Raw genomic sequence first — 25229 nt, forward strand, 5'->3', positions numbered from 1 at the left:
GGTTTTTCTTGTAGGGCAGGTCTCTTCTTGACAAATTCTCAGTTTCCATTTATCTGAATATTTTAAAGTCTCTCTCATTATTTTTAGGGTGTGGGATTAATCATTTTAATCTATATAAGCATAATTGATACCCAAACATACTAAATTTTGCCAGAGATTTCCTTCATAAGATTTCTTAATTTTAATTTTCATCTTGAGATCTACACTCCCTTAGAAACTAATCCACACTGTAACAGGTCCTATGAGCATAAACAATCTAATTCTGTGATACCTAGTTTAAAACAAAGTACAATATATAATTGACATTGTATCACCTAGGATTGTCAAGCTCTTCATGAACGTCTAAAAAAATGACTCAAAAGAAATAAGGTATTTTATATTCAACATGTAAGAAACAGTTGTCACAAAGCAAAGCATTTATGTTTTCTCATACCCTAATGTATTTTCACAAGCTTTTAAAAGACTACATTTATATAGATACAGTTTTCCATCAACAAGGCCAGATAAAATTTCTTTCAATATGTAACTAATTAAAGGCTTTAAGAGAGTATAGGCTATAAATCAGGTACAATTTAGTCATAACACTATACAAAGGACCTTAAACTAATCAGGAAAGAGATATTTAACATTATTGCTTAGTCTTATAAAATGGTGAATTTTAACCAAACTGATATTTCAGTAATCTTATTTAAAATGTTTCCTATACAATTACATCATACTGCTTAGCAAGTATTACAGTTTACTGAAATAATCTTTTAATTCAGTTAATTGTAGCTGAATTCTAATTTGTTAACCAATGCATTTATTCTTCTTTACTTGCTATGTTACCTCCTAGAAATAGTAACTATCCCAAGTGGAAAAAGACAATGCAGAACTTTCTCTCTTCCTTAAAGATTTTCAAGTATATGAACACAAATCCATGACACAAACAGATTAAAACTTGACATTCCATCTTGCTTTACTAATTACGGGATAAGAGAAAAATGTGAAAAAAAGTTCCTTAATATTACTCTGCTCAACATAAATATACTAGAAGTTCTACAACTCTGTTTATGAACTGTTTTCTAACTCTTCAAGTAGAGAACATAACTATGGTTCCATTAGTCAGAAGAAATGAACAATCAACCTTACCTAACTCAAAGGAAGATGGGAGAGACAAAAATATAAAATGAGTTTGGCTTTTAGAAACCTATTGTTGACCCTGAAATGCCAGGATTCAACAATAACAAAACAAAAATTTATAGCAGCAAGCCACCAATTCATCACACATTATTAAGAATGCTGATATAGGTAAGTTTTTCCTTTCTCTAATCAATCTGTTATATCCTCCTTTTGCGTTTTCTGCTTTTTGGTTGCAGGCAGTTCAAGGTTTGCCCATTGCGTGGGTTCAGCTTTTCCCATGGTGGTCTCAATCCTGGTTGAGTCATAGATATATAACTTCTCTTTATATCAATCACACCCCGTAATTTCACATTTTGATAAAATTCTTTCTCCTTCAAATACAATGTTCACATTTAACAATGTACTATTTGCTTCTACTCGACTAAGTTCCGGAAGTGAATTTTTAGCATATACTGAAATGGTGATTTTACCCCGTCTGATGCTAATCATATCTACATGGAACAACTTTTTCCCCAGCATCCTTTCACTCCAAATGTGTTTCCCTGTGGTATAGCCCTCTTGGACTAAAGAAGTATTAAAATCAGACATTTTGCTTCAACGACAGCTCCAATATTTCCATCCCTTCATGGAAAATAGGTACTCCAGAATGATAATACAAAGATTTCTTCTAGACTCTGTAGACACTGGTATGTCTTTGAACACCTTCCATTTTTACATGAGCTCCCAATCTAACTTCAACACTGTGTTCCTCCTTCTATCTTCTTAATTCCCTGATGACATTGGATATTCTGATTAGTATATTTCTCTGAGTAGGTCTATTAGGATTTATTCTATTCGGAGAACACTGAGCTTCTTGGACATGTATATTTACATCTTTCATAATGGGAAATTTGGGGCCATTATTTCCTCCTATATTCTTTCTGCCCCTTTTCCCTTCTCTTTCCTTCTGGGACACACATGATGTGTATGTTTGTGTGATTCATGCTATCATATAGTTCCCTGAGACCCTGCTCAATTTTTTTCATTTTCTTCTGTTCTTCTGTGTGTAAGATTTCAAATGTCCTATATTCTAGTTCACTGCTCTCTTCTTCTGCCTGTTCAAATCTGCTGTTGTATAGCTCTAGTGTATTTTTAATCTCTTCTATTGTACCTTTAATTTCCATAAGTTCTTTATGTTTCTTTTCATACTTTCAAATTCTACTTTATGCTCACCCAGTGTCTTCCTAATATCCTTTTTCTCTTTAGCCATATTTTCCTTCATGTCTTTTAATTGATTTAGGAGAGCTGTTTGAACATCTTTGGTTGGTTGTTCCAAATTTTGTGTCTCCTCTAAAGTTTTAATTTATTCCTTTGACTGGTCCATATTTTCCTGTGTCTTAGTATTGCTTGTAATTTTTTTGCTGATGTCTGGGCATCTAGTTATTTTCATGAGTTTTCTCTGAAGGTTAGTATCTCTCTCTTGTCTAGGGTTTTATTGTTGATTGGCTTTGTGTTAAGGCTCTTGTTTGACACCTGGTTCAACTTTTCTAGACCTTTAGAATTGCCTGTGTTTAACCGATCAGATTTATTCAACTCTTCTAAATATGATTCTTGCCCCAGGTATGTGGTAAAATTTTTAAGATTGCTCTGTTTGTGCAATTGTTTCACCTCCAGGAGAATGCTTCCTTTCCTTTGCTACTTCTCCAGAAATCTTGATCAGTTCTGTTTGTTTTTCTTTCACCTCTCCCTATATTTTTTTTTTTTTTTTGCTTTGTTTTGTTTTTTACTCTCTTTTGCTTGCCTCTGGCTGCTTTTGCCTGGAGGGAAAATTCTGGGAGGTGACTCATCCCGGAGAGGAACTTCCCAAGTCAGTATTATCCAGCCAAAACAGGGCCAGGCCCTCTGTCTCTAGCTAAGCCACCTCTGCAGGTGAACCTACTGCTCTCCCCCCTACATGGGACCTGACTCCCAGGGGTGTAAATCTCCCTGAAAATGCAGAAGTGTAAATCTCTCTGGACCCAGTATCATGGATTGAGACCATCTTCTTGACCAAAAGTGGGGAGCAAAATGAAATGAAATAAAGTTTCAGTGGCTGAGAGATTTCAAATGGAGTCAAGAGGTCACTCTGGTGGGCATTCTTATGCACTATAAAGATATCCCTTTTTAGGTTTTAGTGTATTGGAAGAGCTAGAAGTAAATACCTGAAACTATCAAACTGCAACAATTGTATAACTATGTAGCTTACAAGGGGTGTCAGTGTGATTGTGAAAACCTTGTGGATCACACTCCCTTTATCCAGTGTATGGATGGATGAGTAAAAAAATGGGGACAAAAACTAAATGAAAATAGGGTGAGATTGGGGGGATGTTTTGGGTGTTCTTTTTTCTTTTATTTTTTATTCTTATTTTTATTCTTTCTGGTGTAAAGAAAAATGTTCAAAAATAGATTGGGGTGATGAATGCACAACTATATGATGGTACTGTGAACAGCTGATTGTACACCATGGATGACTGTATGGTATGTGAATATATCTCAATAAAACTGAGTTTAAAAAAAAAAACAAGGGCCAGAGACCCACAAACTGGGTGCAGACCCGTTTCAGAGAGCTCTGGGAGAGAGTCAGGAAAGATGCCACAAACTTTTTTCCACTCCCAGAAGATGTGCTCTTCAGGTCTGCCCAGCAGATGGTGCTCATTGGCAAACTTTTCCCTAAAGCCCAAACGAGGCAGTGTGTCTTTGAACCTCCACCAGCTTTGCCCCTGTCAGGGGGAGGGATGAAGTTGAAACAATGGCAGTGGTGATCCCTGTCTGGGGTGGGCTAAAACAGCAGTTCAGCACCAGGACCCAGAGATCTAAATTCCCAGACCAAGAACTGTGATCGGTATTCAGTCATGTCCCCTCTCTGTTCTTGGGGAGGAGGGCTTCCATGCCCCTCTCTGCCTGCAGCAACCAGCCAGGGAGGCGGCTTGCTTTGAGGGTGGGGGGTGGGTGCCAGCTGCCACCACGGAGCAAGTTACTCAGTTTTTTACTGCGATTTCCCAGTCTCTTTGTGCTGCTCTGTCCTGGATGTGACACAGTGCTTCCCTGTTCTTCAGAGCCCCAGAACAGTCATTTCAGACCATTTCTGCCTGCCTACTAGCTGTTTTTGGAGGAGGAGTGAGTCCTGGACTTCCCTATACCACCACCTCTCCTGGACGTCTGCCTGGAGTTTTTAGTCTTATTGTCTTTAGAAAAAAAAATCCTTAATTTCAAGCTAGAAAATATTATTTTGCACTTAGTTCAGGAAAAACTCCTGGTTGACCAGGAAGGTTATTCCACTTTGCTTGGAAATGACATGAACTCTGACAAAATCAAAAAGCTATCTGACATTTGCTGATAGTGTACACATTGGAGACAAGAGGGAGATAAATCCCTTGTTCAATAAAATTCAATTTTCAAATATTCATACCACACTTCCTATTTATGCTTTCCCTTTCAGCTGCTTGGGTGAAATCATCACATTCACAGATGCTGTTGTCCCAACAGATACTGTGGGGTCCTGTTCAGTAATTACGCTTCTGAATTGCAGTGTATAAACTACAATTTTTATCATTACTTTTACATTTCAGTGAACCATGGTTTAGTCATTAACCTATTTTTGTTAATCAGAGCCATAACATGACAGTAACAACAAAATGCAAATTTTACACATATAAACAATAATATGCAAATGATCTCACTGAGCTTAACTATATCCACATAACTGAATCTTAACTACACCCTGTTAACAGTCTGACCAATATACTTCAATTTGAGCCATCTGCACCCTTGAACCAATATTAAGAACATAACAATGATTTTTTTCCATTCCAAATTTATGAAATGCTTAATTACACATTTTTTCCATTACTAGGCCATGCAAGTTGCTAAACCACTAGACAAATGGATTACATTTCAGAAACACTGACCTGAAAGATAAAGCCTGACCTCTCTGACATGGTGTATAAGCCATTCCATAATCTAGTTCCTGGCTAGTAAAATAATAATGATAATAACAATAAAACAGTGACAATAACACTGTCTTTTACATGTGATTAGGCATCATTCTAAGGATTTCAAATGGCTTCTCTTATTTCAATCTCACAATAACCCTAGAGGGTATGTACTACTGTTATCTTAATGAACTTACAGATAGAGAAACTGAGGCTTATAGACTGACTTGCTCAAGGTCACAGAGCTAGTAAAAGGCAGAGCTGGGATCTGATCCACAGGCTTGTCTAACTTTTTTTCTCCAGCCCTATGGCAAGGTTTGTCTAACTCTTAATGCTCATGTTATTCAGCCACCCCCCTGCTCCTCCAACCCCACCTTCCCACACTCTCTCTCACACACATCCTCTTATGCCATCTTCATGCCACACTACGTTCAGTTCCCCAGTGAACTGACTGCCATCTCTGTGCCTGCACCCACTGTGTTCCCTCCATCTAAAACCTTCTCCTCCCTTTCTCCTCTTGTTGTCTTGATGAACCTTCACTCACCCTTCACACAGTTCAAGAGTCTTCTCTGTGAAGTCTTTCCTACACCCACACCTTGGGATTTTCACCTTGTCTGTAAAATCAGTATAAGTTTTATTTCTGGCCATTTTCCAGACAAAGACATGAAGTAGTCTAGAGTGACAGCTGAGTTATTAAGAATTACAATATGACAGAACATAATTTACTACATTTTATCTGATTGTTCCCCAGTCTATCATTAGTCGACTCCACTTATTGATTTACGCCTGAATGAATAGGTAACTCCTTGCCTAAAAATGTTATTCTCAGGCAGTTGGAGGACAGAATTAATTATTATTTCATCTATAATAGCAACTAGTCAACTTCATGAGGCACAGAGAATATATTCTCTATTTTACCCTCTCTAATTTACTCTCTGAGAGTAAGACCAACATCAACCCCACAATTGTATGTAAAGTTTCCCAAATTGCTAACTCTGAGAGATAGTAGAGATATTGTCTATGGATACTTAGAAAACATCCAGCTCTATCAAGGTGACAAGGATGTATCTTTAGGTCTGGTGGTAATTAAGGAAACTCTAAACAAATCATTACAGTCCCTCTGAAGAGAACGTAAAGACTGGCAGTGGTTTGGAGCAGTAGTCTCTAGACTTCTTTGCTCACCTCAGCAATATACATTTTCAGCCTGTACCCCCACAAATAGGTGTATTTATTTATCGTTTATATATATGTACTATTGTAGTAACATTTGGTATATTACAAAACATTAATGGAATGGAAGCCAAAGAAGATGAGATAAGGAATAAATATAAATAGAAGTTCCAGTACTTTCTTTTCTTGCCCCAGTGGATCCAGTTATGTACTTACTGAGGGTACCTTCACACTTTCAAAAAGTTCACATCATTTCCAAACAGTCTACAGATTGTTTATTGGTCAAGTCATAATTGTACTTATATCATAAAGTTGTTGTGGGGATTAAAGCCATTCAACATTTATTCAACAAATATTTATTAAGGGTCTGTTCTAGGAAATGGGCTACAGCTAGGCAAAATCGGCACATGGAAAGTACTCATAGAAGGTTTTCTGTAATTATTTCTCAGCAAGGGCATCAAAAAAACATGAACAAAATCAAATGCTTTCAGCCCATCTTTAGAACTGTCCAGGGGATGGGATGCCTCCTCATCTGTGGACCTGAATGGTTTCATCTTCTCAGCAGGCACATTTGATTTGAAAGAGAAGCAACTTAAACAAGTGGCTGGGCACCAAGACTCTGGAACCAGACTTCTGGAGTCCAAATGCTAGCTCCACTACTTAAAGGAATGTAACTCTGGGTAAGTTATTTAATCTCTCTGTGCCTCAGTTTCCCACCCAGGCCATGGGTATAATATTAATGCCTATCTCATAAGGTTGCTATGAAGATTATGTGAGCTTTTTGTTGTAATGTGCCCAGCAGATAATAAGTGCTGTATAAGTGTCTGTTATAAAAAATATACTAATATGTCTTGAGCACATTTGCCATTAAGATAGTTGAACTTTCTTTACTTCCCTTCCTCTAATTCCATTCTCAAAAAGCAGCCTTCTTTTTCCTTTATATGTGTGTTTATACGTACGTAAGTATTTAGGTATGTATATGAAACCCTTTTCCTGTGTGTGTGTGTATGTGTGTGTGTAATTTAGCTTCCTAGGAGGAATAATTTTAATATATCATTAATAGAGACTGTGCTGATTAGTTGGCACAAATAATCAGGTTCTCTAGAACTGTACATTTCTCACTGTAAATTAGTACATGACAATCTGGTTCATTTCTCAGTGTAGAATGAATTTGGTGATTGTGAGTTTGTACTGTTGAGCCTCTGGAGGCACCAACAAAGTATAGTTTCTTGGCTTCTGAAGCTGAGAACCACATCTTGTCCCTTGGTGACCACAAATATGCCAGCAGGCTTTGAGGCTTGGTAACCGAGTTGCTTTTACACTTTCCTCCATCTCTTACTGAATTCAGCCTTCTGCCAGATTGATAAGGAAGGACAACAGTAAAAAGTCTAGCCCTTTGACTTTTTTTCCTTAACTTTTTAATTGAAGTTTTACATATGTATTGATAACTTGCTCAAATCTTAAATAAGCTGATGAATTGTTACAAATGTATACAATTATGTAGTCAGAACCCAGGTCAAGATAGAAAACAATACTAGCACCCTAAAAGCCTCCCTCTTGCCCATCACAGCCAGTGTCCTCAAAAGGAACCACTATTCTGATTTCAGTTATGACAGATTAGTTTTTGCCAATTTTTGCACTTCATGTAGGTGGAATTCTACAGAGTTTACTATGTACTCTTTAGTGTCTGGCTTCTTTCATTCAACATTATGAATATGAGATTCATCCGTGCTGTCGCATACGGTAGTAGGTTATTCTTTTCTACTGAGAGGTATTATTCCTATTCTGCCTTCAATATCTTTAAAAATTCTAAAAAAAAACTACTTCAAAAAGTAATGTGAGAACATACAAGAGTATATACAAATGATTTCATTTATATGGTTTAAAACCTAGCAGAGCTGGCAACGTTCTATTTCTTTATCTGGGTATTTTCACAAATGTATTTTTGCACTTAAAATTTGTGCACTTTTCCATATGCATGCTAAATTTTAATACAAAATTTTTAAACACACAGTTCTAAATTCTTTCCAGTTAACTACTCCTTGAGAACAAATAAGAAACCTGGACAAAATATTAAACACACACACACACACACACACACACACACACACACACACACACGTCTTTAGAGGGCATCAGAGAGGTCAACAAGGAATTGTGGTGTTAAGATCAGGGACAGCAAGAAAGACCAAAAGAGGTAAGCCAGGCATTTAGCATAGCTTTTGCCCTCCAAATGAAGGATGTGGCAGAGAGGCTGAGAAGATGAGCAAATTGTGCAGCAGATTCACAAGCCTGGGAGCAGGAGAGAGCAATTGGAGTTCAGGGTTAGTCAAGGAGGAACCCTAATCAATATCCCAGTTTAGGGGTTACATCCTTAAAGGGCTCAGTTTAGGCATAAGGATAAAATAGAAATAGATCATCTCTTACAGGAACAGAAACCCAGCTTTGAATAAGCTCAGTCTCTCATTGGATTTAAATAGGGGCACTTAATTTAGGGTCTGTGGATATAATCCAGGGGATCCAGGAACTTGGATGGGAAAAAATAATAATAGCTTTAATCTCACTAAACTCTAACAAAATGTATCATTTCCTTCCATTATTAAAGTAGGTAACAAACCATAGTAGTATGAGCATACCTGTGATTTGTCACTAATACAGAAACCATAAATATTTTCATATCACACTACAGCTGTTGCAGTTATTTTTAAATATAACTAATACTTGTACTACTTCAAAATTACATAGCATTAGACTGCTACTAGATCTTATAATCAATACATGAATAAGGAAGCACATAGTAGTATATTAGTAATGTTTTAAAAACATTTCAATGAATGCATTTCAATAAAATTCATTTTCTTTGTAATCCTGTGTACTCTATGTATTTATATACTTGATACTAAGAAGGGATACATATATGCTTCACGAGACTATGTAAGGGACCCACAGCATAACAAAGTTTAAGAAATCCTGGACTAAGGTGCTCAAATGACAAATACATAAATCCATAACCATAATTAAATATTTTAACACACTTCTGTCTGTTACTGATTTTTTAAAAAACAAACAAAAAAAGATCAAGAAGCATTTGGAAGATTTGTACAATATGATTAACAAATTTGACCTAACTGACATATATAGAACTCTACACCCAACAACACACATTCTTTTCAACATGCATGGAAAATGCCTAAATGGACCAAATGCTGGGTCATAAAGAAAATCTCAATAAATGTCAAAGAACTGAAATTAGAACATGTTCTCTGAGTATAGTAGGATAGTCAAATTAAGCTAGAAATTAAGCTAGGAAAAGAGAATTGCCCCCTCCTCTACATATTTTGGAATTAAGCAAACATTTCTAGACAATCATTTTCTAAGAGAAATTATAAAATCTTTGGGACTGAATGATAATAACAATATTATATGTCAAAACTGTGGGACTTAGCTAAAGCCATATTTAGAGTGAAGTTTATAACCTTAAGTGCATATTTTAGAAATAAATAATAAAAATAAGAAATTAATAAAAATAGAAAACAAACATAGAGCCAAAAGTATTAACAAAGCCAAGTTGATTCTTTTAAAAAAATAAAAAAAAAAAAAAAAAAAAAAAAATTAAGAGGATAAATCCTTGATAAAAACTAATCAAGGAAAAAATATCAGGGTAGATAAAGGGAACATTGCTACAGATCCAACAGATATCGAAAGATAATATGAGAGCTTTACAAAAATAAATTTGAAAATGTTGATGAAATGGGAAAATGTCTAGGAAAAAACAACTTGTTAAAACTTACACAGGAAAAAAACAGAAAATCTTAATGGTCCCATGTCTATTAAAGAGATTAAATCCACAGTTAAAAACTTTTCCAGAAAGAAAACTCCAGTCCCATATGGCTTCACCAGTGAATTCTACTTAACATTCAAGGAAGAAATAACACCATTCTTACACAAACTCTTTCAGAAGCCATAAAGTAAAGAAATACTTCTAATTCAGTTTATGAATATAGCACAACCTTATTACCAAAATCTGAAAAGAACATTACAAGAAAAGAAAATTACAAGCATCTCTCTCTTGTGAACACAGATGTAAAAGTCATTAGCTAACTTATATCTAGTTATATAATATAAAAATATAAGCTAACTAAAATCTAGCCATATAATAAGAATACATTATTGTGACTATGTTGAGATGATTCTGGGAGTACAAGATTGGCTTACTGTTTAAAATTAATCAATATAATTCACTACACAAAGAAAACAAAATAAAAAATCATTTCAATAGCTCAAAAGACAGAGAAAGGGCATTTGATAAGTTTTTTTTTTTAAAGTTCATGATTGAAAAAAAAAAACTGAGCAAAGTCGAAATAGAGTGGAATTTTCTTAAGACACCTTCAGCAAACATGTTACCTAATTGTGTAATGGTGAAAAACTTTCCCTTTAGATCAGAATGGGACAGGGACAATTATTTTCACCCTTTCTATTATAATTAGAAGCCTTACCTAGTACAATGAGACAAGAAAAAGAAATAAGAAAGTATAAAGGTTGGAAAGTAGCAAAAGCAACTTGCAGAAAACAGTTAGGAATTTCTTGTAATGTTGAACTTATGCATACTCTATAATCCAGCATTTTCACTTCTAGGTATACAGCTTAGAGAAATTCTTACACAAGTACATGACAAGGTATATACAAGAATGTTCATAGCAGCATTATTCATAATACCTCCAAAATGAAAAAGAAACCCAAATGTCCATCAAGAGTAGAATGAATAAATAAATCATAGTAAACATACTTGGTGTATCAACACACAGCAGTGAAAATGAATGAACTATAGCTATATGCATAAACACAGATGAACCTCAAAAACAAAATAATGAACAAAACAAGAAAGTCAAGGAAGAATATCTATGGTATGATTACATTTTTATACAAATAAAAAAGTTGTAAAAACTAAATAATATATTACTTAGGGATGCACACATAAGTGATAAAACTAAAAAGAAAGCAGAAAAATGATTACAAAAGCCAAAATGGAGGTTACCTCTAGAGATGATGTATACGGATGCTCTTGGAGGGCTTCTAAGGTACTAGGCAGTTGTTAAAAGGGTCTTTCTATTCTCCAGGCTGTACATACACATTTTGTACATGCTTTACATATGATATATTTCACTACAAATCTTTTTTTAAAAAGCAACCCCTCTTAGATCAATTACCAGTTTACAGAAAATGCAAGGGACAGAGGAACATATTAAACGGCACCATGAGTAAGCAATCATTAAGGTCTAGACTTTGGGAAAACAAAGAGGACAAATGATCTTGTTTCTTCAGCATAAAATTTCAAGAAAGAAAAAGAGATGGAGAAAGAACCTACAGATTATAAGAGACTTGAGAGAGATATTAACCAATTGCAGTGTATGACCCTAGTTCAGATATTCATTCAATTAAACAACATACAACAATTGCAGGTATGTGAACACTAATTGGATAGCTGATGAAAGGATTTATTCTTGATATTGTGGGATGTGATGATGGTGTAGCGGTTATGTTTAAAAAGTGGTCCTTCTGATGGTTTGATGTGCTGAGCCCTCTGTCTTGGGGCTGACCCCTTTGAAGCTTGTTGCTGCAAGGAGAGGCTAAATCTGCTTATAATTGTGCCTAAGAGTCTCCCCCTGAGTGCCTCTTTGTTGCTCAGATGTGGCCCTCTCTCTCTAGCGAAGCCAACTTGGCGGATGATCTTGCTGCCCTCCCCTCTACGTGGGACCTGACTCCCAGGGGTGTAAATCTCCCTGGCAACATAGGATATAGTTCCCAGGAAGGAATCTGGACCCAGCATCATGGGATTGAGAACATCTTCTTGACCAAAAGGGGGATGTGAAATGAAACAAAATAAAGCTTCAGTGGCTGAGAGATTTCAAATGGAATCCAGAGGTCACTCTGATGGACATTCTTACATACTATATAGATAACACTTTTTAGGCTTTAATATATTGGCATAGCTAGAAGTAAATACCCAAAACTACCAAACTCCAACCCAGTGGCCTTGACTCTTGAAGACGATTGTATAACAATGTAGCTTACAAGGGGTGACAGTGTGATTGTGAAAACCCTGTGGATTGCACTCCCTTGATCTAGTGTATGGATGGATGAGTAGAAAAATGGGGACAAAACCTAAATGAAAAACAGGGCGGGATGGGGGGGTGATTTGGGGTGGTTTTTTTTTATTTTTTATTCTTATTCTGATTCTTTTTGGTGTAAGGAAAATGTTCAAAAATAGATGGGGGTGATGAATGCACAACTATAGGATGGTACTGTGAAGGAACCTAAGATGGCAGCTAGGTGACACAGGGCAAAAAAAACACCTCCATGAAAAATATTAGATGAAAGCCAGAAAGTGACCCAGGACACCAGTTCCAGTGATGCACCAGCTGGACAAGTTCTGCTAAAACCACAGGGACCATACACTTGGTGAAACCAGGAGTCTGCATTCCAAAATGAGTGAGTAGGCCACTGAATATACGGCAGCTACACTGCAGTATGGGGAAACTGAGGGTTGGTATTTGTAGGCAGACTAGCTCTTTTTTCAAAAAACCCAAAAGTGGCTGCAGATACAGCAGTGAGAACTGCACAGTGAAGCGCAGCAGGAACGGACTGTGTGAACACCTCAATATCTGGTGTGGAAGATAGCCTTTCCCGTACCCACTGCTAATTGTCTCAGAGTGAGAAAGGCAGAGGTGAGCCAAAAGGGGAAAAAACCCATGCCCCTTGCAGCCATCTTCCCAGCAGGCTGGGAACACTCCTGCCTGGTGCCAGAGCCTCAGCCCAGAGCTGCACCAAGAAACCCAGTGTGACGGGGTGTTTCCAGCAGCACACACACACACCACAGTGTCGGGCACGGACAATAGCCTTTCGCGCACCCACAGCTAATTGTCCTGGAGCTGGGAAGGTGGAGCTGTGTGGAAAGGGGGAAATTGGCACGCCCCATACAGCCATCCTTACAGCAGACTGGGAACACACCTACATGGCCCAGCGGCCAGAACTTCCCTTGAGGGATGGCGCACACTTGTGACATAGCACAACCTTCCCTCAGCAGAGGCTCTAGAAGGGCATGGCTTAGAAGAGGGGTCCACTAGGAAATCCCAGGGAACATACGCCAATACTCAAGACTTGTGGATCAGTGGCAGAGACAATGTGTGGCAAGACTGAAATGAAGGTTTAGACTCTTGCAACAGCCTTAAATCTCCAGGAACACCTTGGAAGTTTGATTATTAAAGCTGCCCTCCCTCCCTAACCACTCAGACACACGCCCTACATTCAGGGCGGACAGCACCAACAACTCACCCAAACTTGGTGCACCAATTGGACCCCACAAGAATCAGATCCCCACACAATACAAAGACAAAGTTGGGGAGAACTGACTTGAGGGGAATAGGTGACTCGCAGACGCCATCTGCTGGTTAGTTAAAGAAAGTGTACGCCACCAAGCTGTAGATCTGACAAATTAGAGATTCATCTTTGAATAAGCCTACATATCCTAAAAGAACCCTATCAAGTAAAGTAAATGCCAAGAGGCCAAAACAACAGAAAATTTTAAAGCATATGAAAAAAACAGATGATATAAATAACCCAAATACAAACACCCAAATCAAAAGATCAGAGGAGACACAGTACTTGGAGCAATTAATCAAAGAACTAAAGATAAACAACGAGAGCATGGCACAGGATATAAAGGACATGAAGAAGAGCATGGCACAGGATATAAAGGACGTGAAGAAGAGCATAAAGAAGAAATTGCAAGAGTAAATTAAAAAAAATAGATGATCTTATGGAAATAAAAGAAACTGTTGACAAAATTAAAAAGATTCTGGATAATCATAGTACAAGACTAGAAGAAGCTGAACAACAAATCAGCTACCTTGAGGGCCATAAAATGGAAAATGAAAGAACAAAAGAAAGAATGGGGAAAAAAATCGAAAAAATCGAGATGGACTTCAGGGATAGGATAGGTAAAATAAAACGTCCAAATATAAGACTCATTGGTGTCCTAGAAGGGGAAGAGAGGGTAAAGGTCTAGAAAGAGTTTTCAAAGAAATTGTTGGGGAAAACTTCCCAAACCTTCTACACAATATAAATACATAAAGCATAAATGCCCAGCGAACTCCAAATAGAATAAATCCAAATAAACCCACTCCGAGACATATTCTGATCAGACTGTCAAATACTGAAGAGAAGGAGCAAGTTCTGAAAGCAGCAAGAGAAAAGCAATTCACCACATACAAAGGAAACAGCATTTAAGACTAAGTAGTGACTACTCAGCAGCCACCATGAAGGCGAGAAGGCAGTGGCATGACATATTTAAAATTCTGAGAGAGAAAAATTTCCAACCAAGACTACTTTATCCAGCAAAGCTCTCCTTCAAATTTGAGGGAGAGCTTCAATTTTTCACAGACCAACAAATGCTGAGAGATAATGGTCTGTTAATTTCTGATGGATATAGTAGGAGCAAGTTCACAGAAATGTTGCTATATTAGGTAACTTTCTTGGGGTAAAGTAGGAACACGTTGGAAGTTAAGCAGTTATCTTAGGTTAGTTGTCTTTTTCTTACTCCCTTGTTATGGTCTCTTTGAAATGTTCTTTTATTGTATGTTTGTTTTCTTTTTAACTTTTTTTTCATACAGTTGATTTAAAAAAGAAGGGAAAGTTAAAAAAAAAAAAGAAAAACAAGGAAAAAAAAAGATGTAGTGCCCCCTTAAGGAGCCTGTGGAGAATGCAGGGGTATTGGCCTACCCCACCTCCATGGTTGCTAACATGACCACAGACATAGGGGACTGGTGGTTTGATGGGTTCAGCCCTCTACCATAGGTTTTACCCTTGGGAAGACGGTTGCTGCAAAGGAGAGGCTAGGCCTCCCTATGGTTGTGCCTAAGAGCCTCCTCCCGAATGCCTCTTTGTTGCTCAGATGTGGCCCTCTCTCTCTGGCTAAGCCAACTTGAAAGGTGAAATCACTGCCCTCCCCACTACGTGGGATCAGACACCCAGGGGAGTGAATCTCCCTGGCAACGTGGAATATGACTCCCAGGGAGGAATGTAGACCTGGCATCGTGGGACGGAGAACATCTTCTTGACCAAAAGGGGGATGTGAAAGGAAATGAAATAAGCTTCAGTGGCAGAGAGATTCCAAAAGGAGCCAAGAGGTCACTCTGGTGGGCACTCTTATGCACATTTTAGACAACCCTTTTTAGGTTCTAAAGAATTGGGGTAGCTGGTGGTGGATACCTGAAACTATCAAACTACAACCCAGAGCCCATGAATCTCGAAGACAGTTGTATAAAAATGTAGCTTATGAGGGGTGACAATGGGAATGGGAAAGCCATAAGGACCACACTCCACTTTGTCTAGTTTATGGATGGATGAGTAGAAAAAATAGGGGAAGGAAACAAACAGACAAAGGTACCCAGTGTTCTTTTTTTACTTCAATTGCTCTTTTTCACTCTAATTATTATTCTTGTTATTTTTGTGTGTGTGCTAATGAAGGTGTCAGGGATTGATTTAGGTGATGAATGTACAACTATGTAATGGTACCGTAAACAATCGAAAGTACGATTTGTTTTGTATGACTGCGTGGTATGTGAATATATCTCAATAAAATGAAGATAAAAAAAAAAAAAAGACTAAGTAGTGACTACTCAGCAGCCACCATGAAGGCGAGAAGGCAGTGGCATGACATATTTAAAATTCTGAGAGAGAAAAATTTCCAACCAAGATTACTTTATCCAGCAAAGCTCTCCTTCAAATTTGAGGGAGAGCTTCAATTTTTCACAGACAAACAAATGCTGAGAGATTTGGCTAATAAAAGTCCTGCCCTACTTCAGATACTAAAGAGAGCCCTACCAACAGAGAAGCAAAGAAAGGAGGGAGAGAGATGGAGAAAGGTTCAGTACTAAAGAGATTCAATATTGGTTCAATAAAGGACATTAAGAGAGAGAGGGGAAGAATATATCTGACAAACATAAACCAAAGGATAGGACGGCTGATTCAAGAAATGACTTCACAGTAATAACGTTGAATGTAAATGGATTAAACTCCCCAATTAAAAGATATAGATTGGCAGAATGGATCAAAAAATATGAACCATCAATATGTTGCATACAAGAGACTCATCTTAGACACAGGGACACAAAGAAATTGAAAGTGAAAGGATGGAAAAAATATTTCATGCAAGCTACAGCCAAAAGAAAGCAGGAGTAGCAATATTAATCTCAGATAAAATAGACTTTAAATGCAAGGATGTTATGAGAGACAAAGAAGGCCACTACATACAAATAAAAGGGGCAATTCAACAAGAAGAAATAACAATCATAAATGTTTATGCACCCAATCATGGTGCCACAAAATACTTGAGACCAACACTGGCAAAACTGAAAGATGCAATAGATGTTTCCACAATAGTTGTGGGAGACTTCAACACATCACTCTCTCCTATAGATAGATCAACCAGACAGAAGACCAAGAAGGAAACTGAAAACCTAAACAATCTGATAAATGAATTTGATTTAACAGACATATATAGAACATCACATTCCAAATCACCAGGATACACATTTTTCTCTAGTTATCACAGAACTTTCTCCAAAATAGACCATATGCTGGGACATAAAACAAGCCTCAATAAATTCAAAAAATTGAAATTATTCAAAGCACATTCTCTGACCAAAATGGAATACAATTAAAAGTTAATAACGATCAGAGACTTAGAAAATTCATAAACAACACACTCCTAAAATAAATGGTTTATAATGTAGAATGTAGGGGAACTTAGCAATAGAGAGCAATTAATGAAGGGGGAATGATAACCCAATAAGAACAGATAAGCTATCGTGGGTAAATTTAATGTTCTAGGAATGCCCAGGAGTGACTTTTGTTTGTAAATTTCTGACGGGTATGGTAGGAACAAGTTCACAGAAATGTTGCTATATTAGGTTATTTTCTTGGGGTAGAGTAGGAACATGTTGGAAGTAAAGTAGTTATTTTAGGTTGGTTGTCTTTTTCTTACTCCCTTGTTATGGTTTGTTTGAAATGTTTTTCTACTGTATCTCTTTTTTTTAAAAAAAATTTTTTTATGTAGTTAATTTTAAAAAAACAGTTAAGTAAGAGTTAATGACAATCAATGTAATATATGATACTGGAGTGGATCTAAGAATGGAGGAGAAAAACTCGAAGGGGGCATAAGGAAAAATTGGAACATAGAATTTAAGCTTTATATCCATATTAATTTTCCTGAATTAACTGCAGTTAAGTTAATGACGTAAGTGAATATCCTTGTTTGTAGGAAATGTACACAGAAGTGTTATGAGTTCAAGGAGTATGATATATGTAACCTGCTCTCAAATGTTCAGAAGATGATAAATGGGTAGATAGATAATTGATAGAAAGATAACAGACATAGTTGAAAGAAAGGTGGGAGGGAGGGAGGGAGAGATGGAAGGAAGGAAGGAAGGAAGAAAGGAAGGAAGGAAGGAAGAAGAAAGGAAGGTACTGAAAAGGTAGCAAAATGTAAAATTGGTAGATACAGATATCTGGGGGTGGGGGAGTGTTGGAGTTCTCTGTATGGGGTTTGTATGTTTGTATTGTATTCGCAACTGTCCTATATATGTTTGAAATTATTTCAAAATAAAAATTTAAAAAAAAAGATGGTACTGTGAACAGTTGAATGTACACCATGGATGATTGTATAGTATGTGAATATATCTCAATAAAAGTGAATTAAAAAAAAAAACGATCACCATACCCCCCCCAAAAAAAAGTGGTCCTTGTTTTTTAGAGATATTTAATGAAATATTTACAGAGGAGATTACGTCACGTCTAAGATTTTGATTCAAAATAATCCTGAGTGGGGAAGATGCTATAGAGAAAACAAGATTGGTTATGAGTTGAAAATGATTGAAGCTGATGATGGTCTACCAGATTTCACTAAAGTATTCTGTTTTTATGTATGTTTGAAATTTTCCATAATAAAAAAATCAAATCAAATCAAACCCAGGAGCCAGGGGGGGGGAAAAAGAGAGAGACAGAGAGAGAAACTTTTGCTAAATTGGGATATTTTTTTGAAAGGGGAGAAAATTAAAAAGTGACTTGACATTTTATGTGAATAGGCACCATTTTTTTTCACTTGACAAGCAAATCAGTGCATCTCAAACTTTAACGTGCGTACAAATCACTTGAGGTTCTTGTCGAAATGTAGATACAGATTCAAGATCTGGGTAAGGCTGCCTTATAGTGTGCATTTCTAACAAGCTCCCAGGTGACACTGATGCTAGACATCCTCCAAGAATCCAGTTCTTTCACCTCATCATAACCTCAATTCCACTGAGCCTACCACTTATTTATTCTCCAGCACTCACTCCCAATTCTATTCCCTTCTGGTTCAGCTTAAAATCTGTCAATCATCTTTACAACCGTACCCTTGCAAACTCCTTTAACACCTTTGCTCTCCTCTCTTCTGAGGTATTTACCCAGAGAAACCTCAGCCTAACTGCATTCTACCATCTCTGGGTACCTGCACCCAAGTACTTGAACATTATTACTGGAGAAAATCACACAATTTAAAATACATGCTCTCTATTCTCAGTGGGTAATCAGCTTTGCCTAGCAACCTTACTGCTTTTCTTTAACATGCTTGTTTCATCCTCTCCAAAATGACCATTCTAGACCTTCTCTCCCCTCGTCACATGCCCTTTTGCCTTTTACTTCATTGAGAAAATAAAACTTAACCAATAGGAGGGTTCTCATCCTCCCAATACTAAATCTACATGCTTACATGGATCTGTTGCATCTTTCTTCTCATTATTCCCTCCTGTAAAAATTTTAAAAATATACTATCTCCTATCTGTTCATACACACTATGAACCCCATCCCTTCTTCCACTTTTCAACTGGACCACCTCCAATAGCTAGAGGCTTCTGTTTAAAAAAAAAAAAAACACATAAAATCAAGATATGACTTCATATCAAATACTGTACTGCTTGATTTCTATGTTCCCTCTCCCAGTTTTTATCTTCAGGTCACTCCTCAGCCCACTCCAATCTGGTTTCCACTCTCACCACTCCACAAAATTGCCCTTGTCTTCAGCTACCTCTGTGTTGCCAAATCAAATAGACACTTTTCCGTCCTCCTTTACTTGACCCAGTTGATCATTTCCTTCTTCCTGAAATGGTCTCCACTCTTGGCTTCCAGGAAACCGCACTCTTAGTTCCTTCCTCTTTTCTCAGTCTCCTTCATGGATGCCTCCTTTATCTGATCTCTAAATACCGGAGCAGCCTGGAGTCCAATTTGGCCTCTTTGTCTTCTCTCCATACTCTCTATGTAATTTCATGTAACTCTAAGCTTGAGTTTATCCTACCGCCCAACTCAGGTATAGTGGATTTGACATGGAATGTTTAATTTCTCCTCCCTTACCCCTCACTTCTGCCAAATATTCTGATCCTCAGTTAGTCTTTTTAACTTGACAAATTGTATCGTGAATGTGGAAGTATTCCTTAATGTTGCTCCCTTTCAACCCCTAATCATCTGAAAATCTTATTTCTACCCTCTACACATTTTTAAAAATCCGTTCACCCCTTTTCATTTCCAATGCAATGAAATTAAAGCAAATCATCTCCCTTCCATTTCCTAAACATGCCACATACTTCCTTGACCCAGTGCCTTTGCACATTTCTCGCCTAGAATACTTGAGTACATTCTGAGTTCCATAAGACCTGAGTTTCAATCTACGATAACATTCTCCAAAGTCTTCCTGAATGCCAAGTCATTCCCAGATAACTCTATGAGAAGAGAAGGGGCTCATATACCACATCCACCTCATTTCAGAACCTCTCCTGATACATGTTCAAATTAGACACTAGACTTCTGCTTGTTCTAAGCAGAAAACAAAGTCTGATTAATGACCAGGTCTAAGTTCATTTCCAAGCCTAGCAATATTGGCTCCAAACTTCCTCTTTGCTTTCTGTTTCTCCCAATATTTTGGGGAGACAACATCCTTCTTGAATTCATGTAGTGGGTTGGAAAAAAGTGGAGATAATATTTTGTAGCTCCTCCTGTCAAGAGTTATATTTCTCCATCCCTTGAATCTGGGCTTTACCATGTAACTTGTTTAGGCAAATGGGGCGCTAGCAAACATGATACAAGCAGATGCTTGAAAAGTGCCCATGCACTGCAATTTCCCCTCCCTTGCTGCTTTTGGAAACCAGTCTTCATATGAAGAAGACTGGGCTAGCCTGCTACATTTGTAGATACATAGTCTAGTTATTTCAATTGTCCCTGCCAATGAACAGACACATGAATGAGATGCTTTAAGATCACTCAGCCCTCAGCCAACCTGCCAATTGACTAACCACTTGAGTGAATCCAGGCAAGAACAGACGTATTGCCCCAATGATGCCAGCAGAAATTGCCAACTAGCAGAATAATGAGTTATAAGTGATTGTTAAGACACTAAGCTTTGGGGTGGTTTGTAACCACCAAAAACTAACCAACATACCTCTTGAGGAATTTGCCTTTTCATATTGCAAATCTGATCTTACTACTTCTTCACTTGAAATGCTCTAATGGTTGCTCATTGATCTTGGGATGGAATTGAAATCACTTACGATGGCCTACAGAGCCTCCCCAATCTGGAGAGCCTCTTCTCCAAGTCTGGTCCCCTCAAACATTATCCCCATCCCACAGTCATTCCTGCTGTTCATCAAGGGATCCCAGCCCTTTTCCTCCTCAAGGCCTTCACACATGCTATTCCCTCTGTCTGGAATGCTATTCCTGACTCTTCACTTGATTGGCTCCTGCTCCTCCCTCAGGTCCCAACTTAGACATTACATCATCAGTGAGACCTCCTTTGACCAACCCCCCCCATGTTCAAGCCCTACCCCCATAATATAGTCTCATAATACCATATTCTATTATTTTCCTTCTTAGCAAATACCTGAATTTGAAAAATACATCTTGTGTGATTATTTGGCTTTATAGCAGCCTTCTCCACTGGATTGTAAGCTCCATGAGAATCAGAAGAACTGCCTGAGTTCAAACCCTAGCTCTGCCACTTATTAGAAGAGCAATCTTAAGCAAGTGATGTAACATCTCTGCGTCTCACTTTCACCAGCTCTTAAACAGGATTAAAAATAGCACCTACTCATTGAATTGTAGGGCAGATCATATGCAGTCATTGTTAACTATTTCTTGCTGAATGGATGTTAGCATGCCTGGGTAACAGTCAACCCGAAGCTCCTGACATAACCAACATCTCCTTCCCCTGTGGCTATAGACATTGATGTGATTAAATTTATGTTCACCCTCCCCATAGCTAGTTTCTCAGCCAACGCTCTGCCTTATTCTGCAGAGGTGTGGCCTCAAACTCCACGCCAGCTTCTACAAGGTGCCTTGTGACACCTCAGCATTGAGCAGTGGATTTTGGCTCTGGCTGTAAGACGTGAATGTTCCCACAGAGAGTCAGATACTTGAGGTCGAAGAGCATTGTGTCTGACTGCTGTCACTCCCCTTCTGTTCCCTGATGACCCCCCCTCAGCTGAGCTCAGGATTTGAGGCCAGTGAACCGCCACCCCAGAAACAGTTCTGATGGCCCCAAGATATACATCAATCACCCTCACCACACATGCATACACACACATATGCAGTAGGAACTGGACAATCTACACTATCTTAGCAGAAAAAAAAATTTTTTAGAAGGGACTTTCAGTGCATGTCCTCAGCCAAGTCCTTAGAAGCTGGTCCTTCAGGTTCTGGACAGAAAGAACATAAAATTTAGGTATCCCCAAAAAATCATCTTAAAATGCAAGGTGAGAGGAACTCTTCCAAAAAGCAGTGGGAGAGAGGAGAAGAAAGTGGGGGTGAATTAAAAAAGAAAATAAGTGGGTGATGCAGAAGGAGAAGGTAAGAGGTAAGAGAGACTGAGAAGAGAGACTCAGGGCAGATTGGGGGGGGGGTGGTGTGGGAGGAGAGACTGGGAGAGAAACAGGCTGGGAAGACAGAAGGGGAGTGAGATGGAGAACCTCTTGCACCTCAGTATCACCAGCAGCTCTGTTCCCCAGGAAAGCTGCCTGTGCATAGCAGGGCCGGAAAGCAGCAGCTCCCCAGAGCCAGCAGGCACTTTGCTTCCAATGTGCCCAGTGAGGGTGCCCTGTGCATGCTAATGAGGCAGTGGAGGGCAGCTTCACAAATAGCAGCTTCAAGTGTTCAGGAACTTACCAGGCCGGGAGTCAGTGGGCTGCAAAATGCTGGGGCACGGCTTCTGGGAGCCCTCAGTAGAGGGCCTGGTCTCTAGGTACCCGACGCTCACAGGTTAGTGACTGCAAGGCGACAGACAGCTATTCCATTCAGTCAGGCACCAACACAACGGGAGGGAGAGCCAGACCAAAATGCAAAGGAGAGGAGGGGAACCTGCTTATGTTTTTGTATTTAAATTGTTTTTGAGCCCACATAGCCCTAGAAGTCACATGCTGCCTCCAACATCGCCAGAGTCATCACATGATACAGGTCCCCCATCATGTGATGAGGCAATCTGCCTAAATCCAGTCCTCCACCTCCACCCCCAGCTCGCAGACTGACAGAGAAAAGTCCTTCAGGCGGAGACCCCCTCCACCCCGCCCCCTAAAGTCAGTGATAGAAGGAGAGATGCAGACGGAGAACCCTCAGAGCCCATGAAACGCAGAGATCTCGGTGAATAGTTAATATGCTTTCTCTCTCCTAAGCTACTGCGACTTGGAGCAGTGCCAACCTCATTTGGATTCCAGCCTTTGCGAATAACTCAAGTGTCGCCACTGTTGCTCCAGCAATTGCAGGGCGTTTGAGCTCGCACCATCCTGCCTCATTCTGGAAACCCCAACTGGGCTGCCTTCCCGCCCCTCCCCTGCCATCACGGCTTCATAGAACAGTGGGGGCGGGGGTGGAAGTGGAGAGACCGCGGAGCCGCAGGAGAGGAACCTTCTAGTCCTTTTTTTTCCCCCAGCGGCAGTAGGAGGCAGGTGGGCCCCTGTCTGGCTCTCTGATTAGGCTGTCTCCCTACTTCGTGATCATAGCTCCCTTTCTCAATGCCCCCTCCCCCTCCTGTGTTTGTGTCAGCGCGCATTTCGATGTTTTTCTTCTAAATCAAGATACAGTTAGAAACAGATTGTTTTTAAAAGAGGCTGGGTTTCTTTTCTCCCACGGCAATGACCTCATTTGCTCATTTATTCATTCACCAAAACATTCTTTTATAAAACAAACATTTCTGTACTGCGTCCCAGGTCTTATGCTACGCACCGAGAAGGAGGAGAAAGGAAGGGAGATGTTCGAGAAATACGCAAGGCAAGATCTCTTTATCTACGGTACACACTGGCTGCTGGAGAGAGCAGAAAAGTAAACAGATGTGGCAGATGCAAATCTCACAGTCGCACAGATTCACGTCCACCAACATATAAAGCCTCTATTTTTCTACACTCAAACTTCACTTCTAGCTCCAGACCCCCTATTGTGCTTGATTTAGTTACTTCCAAATCAGTCACCTGCGTGATTATTTTTTCTCTGCGTCAGATTTAAAATAAATCAAATTAAAGATTTTCTCTCATCATCCTCATTCTCCCTAGGATTGATGCTCACGCAAATAAACAAACAAGTAAACAAGCCATGTAGACTCATTTTTCTTAGGAGATAGCTGGTTCGCTATTACTTTGCGGCTCCGGAGGCTGTTTGGTTAAAGAAGGATTGTGTTTTGGGAAAGGATAGACAGCAGTGTAAAATGCCTCTGAGAGGATATAGAGCTGGTTCCCAAGCAGAAGATTTGTTCTACATAGTTCTATACAATAAAGCAGAGAAGGTGTTTGTAACAGACATAGTTGGCTGTATCCCATTACGGAGTTTCCATAATATGATAGATGACATTTCCTAGGTAGGGCAGAATAGGGGCTTAGGTAGAAATTAGGTTTGGTTGTAGCAAATAGAGAATTTATATTTTGCTGTACCCAAGTTGGTATGGCTATTAAATTTGTCTTATTATATCTTTTTGTGTTTCTGTTTCCCCCCTTAGACAATGTGCACCTCAAGGACATGTGCATTCCAATAACTCATACTCCTTGCCATCAGAATTCCATTGTTATTCCAAACCAATGTTCCCAGACTCCGGATGATTCCATGCCCTTTGCCAGTGATTGCTCCAGGGGTGAGCCTATGACAGTTCTTGCTAGAGGGGTGAAAGAGTCATCTGCATGGAGTTTCTCGAAAGATTTTCCTACCTGATGAGAGAGCGGCCTGTGAGGAAGAGGTTCTTTCCTTGCTTGACACATTTTTCCTATTTTGAATGGTCATGGGTGGCAGGTGTCATGAAACAATGAGCTGAAAAATGTCATTGACATACTGATGGCAGAGTGCAAAAGAAACATGTCTTTAATGGAATCAAGTTGCCAAACTGACCCTGCATCCACCTATCTCAGAAAAAATAAGCATCATAATGTTTTTAACCACTTTTAGTCAGGTATTTTCTTTTCTTACTTAGTTCTCTCTCTTTTTTTAAATTTTGGAAACATATCTACAATATAAATCCTCCCAATCCCAACCCCTCCCAAGCACATCATTTAGCAGAATCTGTGACACCCACAATGCTGCAGTACCTTCACCACCATCCACCACCAGAACCATCCAGATTCCAAACAGAAATCCTTCACCCACTTAGCATCAACTCCTCATTGTCTCTACCCCACCCCTCCAGCAACCTGCACTCCACTCTCTGTCTCCATGAACCTGCAGACTGTCTGATATTTCTGGGGCTTAAATTTAACACCCTAAATCCATAATAATCTTGTTTACATTGATACCAACTTAACTTCAATAGCATACACAAACTATATTCCTATACTCCTCTGTCTTCCACCTTTATGTAGTTCTTGTCACAGATTTTATTTGTATACATTATGGGTTGAAAACCATTGATTTATCATTACATTTTATGCCTGTGCC

At 38.8% G+C, this 25229-nt stretch overlaps 1 protein-coding gene and 1 pseudogene across 1 annotated transcript in view; both read right to left on the reverse strand.

Annotated features, from left to right (window-relative positions):
* TNRC6A (trinucleotide repeat containing adaptor 6A) overlaps nucleotides 1-22692 on the reverse strand; it is a 273917-nt gene extending 251225 nt beyond the window's left edge. The window contains exon 1 of the mRNA XM_037815357.1: nucleotides 22488-22692. The gene's annotated coding sequence lies outside the window, so the exon portion shown is untranslated. The remainder of the gene's footprint in view (nucleotides 1-22487) is intronic.
* LOC119518025 lies at nucleotides 1312-23367 on the reverse strand (annotated as a pseudogene).
* Nucleotides 23368-25229: the final 1862 nt, after the last annotated feature.

The sequence above is a fragment of the Choloepus didactylus genome, chromosome 21, assembly GCF_015220235.1.
Source record: "Choloepus didactylus isolate mChoDid1 chromosome 21, mChoDid1.pri, whole genome shotgun sequence".
Taxonomy (NCBI): domain Eukaryota; kingdom Metazoa; phylum Chordata; class Mammalia; order Pilosa; family Megalonychidae; genus Choloepus; species Choloepus didactylus.